We start from the raw sequence: 6,113 nt of genomic DNA, 5'->3' as shown, positions 1-6,113 counted from the left end.
TCAATCAGGTTTATTAATATTTTCATCTTGTCAAAACATCACAAGACTGCGATACAATGAAAAGATTGGAAGGTGTCGAAACAACTTGGAGTATAGCCTTTAAGATCAGACACCCACCTTAGCCTAGGGCCTAGGCTAAGTAAATAAGAGGCATGCACACTCACTGACAAATAATGCAGAGAATATAAGACGCAAACGACAAAATGAGGTGGCGTGTGGCAGAGGGCGAGGTCGATGTTAGGTCGTGGTCCGGTAATCCTGAAGACTGGCTAGTATACTGCATATACGCTCCAGGAATGACTATTGCCATAGTAATACATGCGATATTTAAAGCTGATTGTGAGGGGGTCATGATCGAAGAAAATTTATAATTCCTTAATACAGCAATAATACAATATAATTCCGTACGGCAGCGGCGCGCAGCTGCCGATTGATACATGTTTACCAAATTTAGCGCTAGGCATGTCGGACCGTAAAATTGTCTTTTGTCAAATGGAAAGAATGACGTAAAAACGCAGTGAGCCGTTTGATTTCCCTGTGCAACAGTAGAGGGACTTGTAAAAGGGGAGGGACTAGTAAAAAAGGAGCTGACCGATATCATGTTAGCCTTGGTGGCTACATAACCTGGAAGTCCTGTACTGAGGTTTGCGAGTTCTTCAATCCACAGATGTTTACTCAAACACGAAGTATATTTAGAGAGAATAAGACGTTCTTAGGGTAGCCGTTATAAATGAGTCTGCAAGTATTTCGCAGCTCTCGCGTTAAGTATTCGACAAAGCATAGAATGATGTCATGGCATGTATTGCGTAAACGATAGCTGGGCAATAGTATATCGCAGCGGTTCTCAACCGGGGGTCCGCGAAGCAATTTCAGGGGGTCCGCAAGACCTCTAAATTTTTAAAATGGTTGATAACGTAATTTTTATTTATTTTTTTAATTTGAGAAAGCATGAAGCAGTTTCGCACCACAACTGCTAAAACCTCATATGACTCATCATCATAATATTCGTCTGACATGAACTATCGTAGTGTGGAAATTCATTTTCATTGCCAATTTTCCAATAACCTGCTGATACAAACATATTGCTGTTTAGAGACGTTTTGTTGGGGTTTGTTGACAAAATAAAAATATGGAGATAGTAACGTCAATCAGGGTGGCTTCGTAATGTCTTCTCGACTTGAAGTTGTCAGTCTCATCAAATTAGTGAACAGTCGTTTGAAATAAAAATTTCCGAAGTATTTCCCTAATTTGTCCCAATGCAGGGATTGAAACCTCGCCACGAAATCCATTTTATCCTGTGATATACATAACCACTCATTGAACAGCTTCTTGGAGGTACAGAACTTCGATATACAATTGAATGGTATATTCATATTGAAATGAACTCGGAATATTTTCGGCTGACACTCGTCATAAATCAAACGATGGTATACCTGCTCTTAAAGCTCGGCTATCAGATTTAGCGCATTCTTATTGCGGATGCCCTATCGACAAAGCTGATTTTTTGATGAACAAGGAGTGTTTCGTTGCTATCAAAGCATTGCGCTTCAACCCGGAAATTTATATCACCAGTTATATTGGTATGCAGCCTTGTTTTGTTAATGTTCAATTGTTCATGGTCGAAAATGTTTGCTCGTAAATATATATGTGAACCCGGACAGAACAAGTCGTTTCATGACAGTCTTTCTCAGGTTGGAAAACTTGGTTCCATTATTTGGCGCATAAAATTTGTCTATACTATATTAGATTAGGATTTCACTTTGACGGTAGAAACTCTCTGCGGGCCGAATCACGCCCGCTGTCCGTATGTTGCCCGTTCCTGCGCTAGATGCTGGACGTGATATGTTCATAAAATATATGTTTCTTCATTTTGGTGCCATAAATGTTGCGATCACACCAAAAGTATCGTCGGAAGCGTTATGCGTTAATACTGCCTTAGCCTTCATCTATCTTTGCGGAAATGGTTTTCGGCTCTCCTCGTTCATATCAAAACGAAGACGCGGATTTTCAAGACACGACCACGTAGGCTACTTCAAGAAATACAGCAGCATACATATACATAAATAGTATGATGTTATTTTCAAGACAAATCATGATTTTGCTGTTTATCACGAGCCTACAGCTCATATTTGCACAAGACAGATGAAGGTTGCACCATCATGGAGCCAAAATTGAACAAAAACTTGAGGGGGTCCGCAAGGGTCCGTGACGGTAAAAAGGGGTCCGCGAAGCCAAAAAGGTTGAGAACCACTGGTATATCGGGATAATAATACCAAGTCCAATTCAAGGTGAGACAGACAACTGCACTGTGTCCACACCCCTTTAAGACTCTATGATCACGCATTCGGGTAAAACTATTCGCGTTGACGTGGCATGCGATTCTCCGCGTCTATTCGGAATTGCTGAACATTTCCCTGTTAGGGTTGCATTTAAAACAAACGGCGGTTTAAGACATTTTGCTTAAAACATGTTCTAAACAGTGTTTTAAACAAATGCCTTTAAAAAAAAAATTTCAAACGTTGTCTAATTATGCTATAATTGAGTAAACACGTCCGAAAAACATGCAGCATGAGCCTACGGACGATTTGCATCCAAAATAGTCGACGTTAACGATGTGGTGTGGCTGGAACCCTCGAAATCGTCGTCGGTACAACAGTTTTAGCATGTAGATACAGATCATTGGTACGGAATGGCTGTTCCGATGATGATGACCGCCAAACGTAAAAATGCTACGTATAGGCGATGTAGTCCTGGTTAAAGATATTTTTGGTCTGTTCATGACAGTGGTCGGAAGCCCGTTTCGACGAAGGAGCCATATTTATTATTTACCCTATATTTTCAATTGTCAATGCTCAATGCTAATCCACAGTAACATTACAATCAAATATTCGTAACGTCATGGCTTAAAAAAAAATAAAAAACATGTTTTAAAGAAGTGCCTTGTTTTAGGCATGTTTATTTTTAATTAAATTTTGTTTTAAAAGCAACCCTATCCCGGCCATTCATAGTAATTTATTCTCATCGCTAGTAGAGTTGCTGAACGTCTCCAAATCTGAATCGAGTATTAATTTTAATGATTCGAGTCCAGTTGTAAAACATGATTTTTTTTCCAATACTGGAATTATATATTCTACCCGCCACTGGAAGTTGATTATTTAACAACGGGATTTATAGTTTCGATGCTATTTTCCACTGCGGAAGCCGTGAAACCGTATCGAAGCATACAAAACAAACAGTATAGGTACAAAACCGACGAACGTTAGTGGAAATAACTTATTTGTGAAGTCATGATCAACCCACAACATTGTCACAATGTGCGATGTACCTGTACGCGTCCCTACTATAAAGTGATTTATTGAACGTCATTGCGATCAATAGGTCCTGGTACGATGAATATTGTACAATTTCATTTTGCCCCTGTCAATGATGAATGATGATTCGAGTATTGGACTGATTTGAACGTGTATCAAATGGATAATTTTGCCAAATGGTGCAGTGCTGGCGATTACGCATGTGCTTTGTTAGTATTGATTTGAGTTCGTATATCAGCAATCATTTGCAATCAATCCCAAGGTGTCCAGATATTCTAGACTAGATCTATACTTTTGCATAAAAAAAAAAACAGGAAATTGTTAAGTAGAAGTAGATGTGGTCTGAATTCGCAATCACAGCAAAACCCACTTGAGTTCTCCGAAAAAGTAGAACTACTTATTGCAACGGACCATCTCTGTTTCCTGTTAACCCTATGTCTGTATCAGGGCTCACCAACACGCGGCCTGCGACCTGGTTTCAGATTTCGGAAAATATATATCATTATTGTATTTCCAAATGCTTGAAATATTTTATTTTTAAAATCTTTATCGTTTTCCCAAAGAATCATTGCCTCACTTTCAGTATCACCATTCTTCGCTATAAAATGGCTTTGACATTACTAACAGCGTGCTCACAAAAAAAACGACATGACGATGAGACTGAAACCACCTCATCCATACTAGCAATTAGCAAGTCATGGTCGACACAATGCAGTGGTTATCAATCGGTGGTCTGCAAAACCTCTAAATTTGCAATATGGTTACCAACCTATTTTTTTTTTAAATTTATTTATGACGCGGGTCTCGAATTGAAAATGCTTAATTAGTACTCCATCAATGCAGCTGACTGGATGATCTGCGGGAATCCCTAAGGATCGTATCGCTTATCGTTTACATTCTATAGTATCGCTGCAACATGTATTATATTTTTATTGCAATTTTGTTCAATAAAACAGTCTGTCTGTCTTTATGTTATTCTTAAATTAGGAATATTACGAGGTAGTTTCGGTTCGACTGCCGTTCACACTTCCATTTGTGTGCCTTGGAGTCGACTTTGATCAAAATACACCAACCCAAACTCTGTCAACAGAGGAAGTTCGTGTACCACCTAAAATAGTACATTGAACGCTCTCTCATTCGAAATTTCATGCTGGTGGCGTCATATTTTGTGATACGAGTGACGAGTGTTGATATACAATGTTCTTTCAAATTTTCTACTAGTTGCTGACGATTACCCCTGATGAGTGTCAGCCGAAAATGTTCGGGTTCATTTCAATATGAATATTCTATGCAATTGTATATCGAAGTTCTGTACCTCCAGTAATAAGCTCTTCAAATATTCCAGAACAACAATAGAATGGGCTTTTCGAAGTACAGAACTTCAATATTGCAGCAAACAATACGTTCATATTGTTAAATTTATTCCACTGGAAGCTTTTCGACTGGCTCTCTTCAGCAGTGAACGCCAGCAAATGAGGTCAGTCGGTATGTGGGTCGCATATCTCAACGCTTGCAACAAAGAATTCGTCAGCACGTCCCACGTCAAATTAGGAATTCGCAGGGTGATGACATGTCTGCTTCATCATCACAGTCTCTTAGTTACCATGCATGATTATGACCAAGTAACAGCATGTAATTCTGCCATCGGACAGCACCTATTGAAACACCCAGAGTGTGCAAAACATTACAATATCAATCAGTTTTCCATAGTTGCTCGTGATCGTTCTCTTTTTCATTTAAAGGTCCTTGAATCAACCATTATAAAGCTGCAAAAGCCGATCCTCTGCCGCCAGAAGGAACATCTCTACACGCTGGGAATCTTCCATTAGTGTTGTTTTGTCATTCGGCTGTTTTACAGCTGCATGGTTAACCTCATTTACTGGCGTTCACTACTCAATAGCAGAGATGCCACTCCTGGGTTTTTTCACCCAGAACTGTTTTTTTTAGCATCACCTGGGTTTCTGGGTTTTTATCCTTGAAATCTGTTTTTTTTTTCAATATCCAGTTCGCCAGGTCAGTTTTACGATCGAAAATTAATTATTAGATTAGTATGATCGCAATATCGTAAAATGCATGCACTTCAGTTTGCCATTGTCGATGGATTTTGCTGTTATTGCAACGACAGAGTGTTGAGAATCTAGTTCACTACTAAAATGAGAGACCTCGGCTTGATGCGATGGAGCTTCATTGAATGGTAACTTCCAGGTCGCAGAAAGTCATGTTCATGTAGGACGACTAAGGCAATCGATATCATAATAATCTGACATATCCAATGTAGACTACTTAGACGTAGCCTACATATCTCTATCAGCTGAAGGATATTGCGCGAAAATTGGTAGGGCCCTAATACATTCCGTGGACCCAGTTCTACCCTTACAAGTCAAGGGAAGGCTTGTGTGTGCTCGCTTGTACCGAAACGCATAGAAAAAGTATCAACAGCGCAGCGTTTCTCTGTGGTGCGTTTGCACATTGCTATTGCCGCGACGTCAGCTGATCCCACTCTCGCCGCTCGGCCGCATCCTTGCTCTTGAGCTAGTCTCTCGTTTCGCCAGACATCATTGTTGCGTCACACTGCCAATCTACTCGACAATGAATAATTTGGGGCAGATTGTGGGGGTTCCAGGGCCATGAGCGGAATAAAATTTATATTTTCGCAAGCAGTACAGCGTCAGCTTTCGATTGATACCCGATTCATCAAATTTAATGCTCGGCAAGTCGGTCAAAAATCACCGTCAAATTGCCTGTAGCCAAATGGAAACTGTGACGTGATACAATTTCATTGAACCGTGCAATTTGCTTGTG

The sequence above is a fragment of the Botryllus schlosseri genome, chromosome 2 (assembly GCF_051294905.1).
Source record: "Botryllus schlosseri isolate E-star chromosome 2, Bs_hap1, whole genome shotgun sequence".
NCBI classification, from domain to species: Eukaryota; Metazoa; Chordata; class Ascidiacea; order Stolidobranchia; family Styelidae; genus Botryllus; species Botryllus schlosseri.
This window is presented reverse-complemented; position numbering follows the sequence as displayed.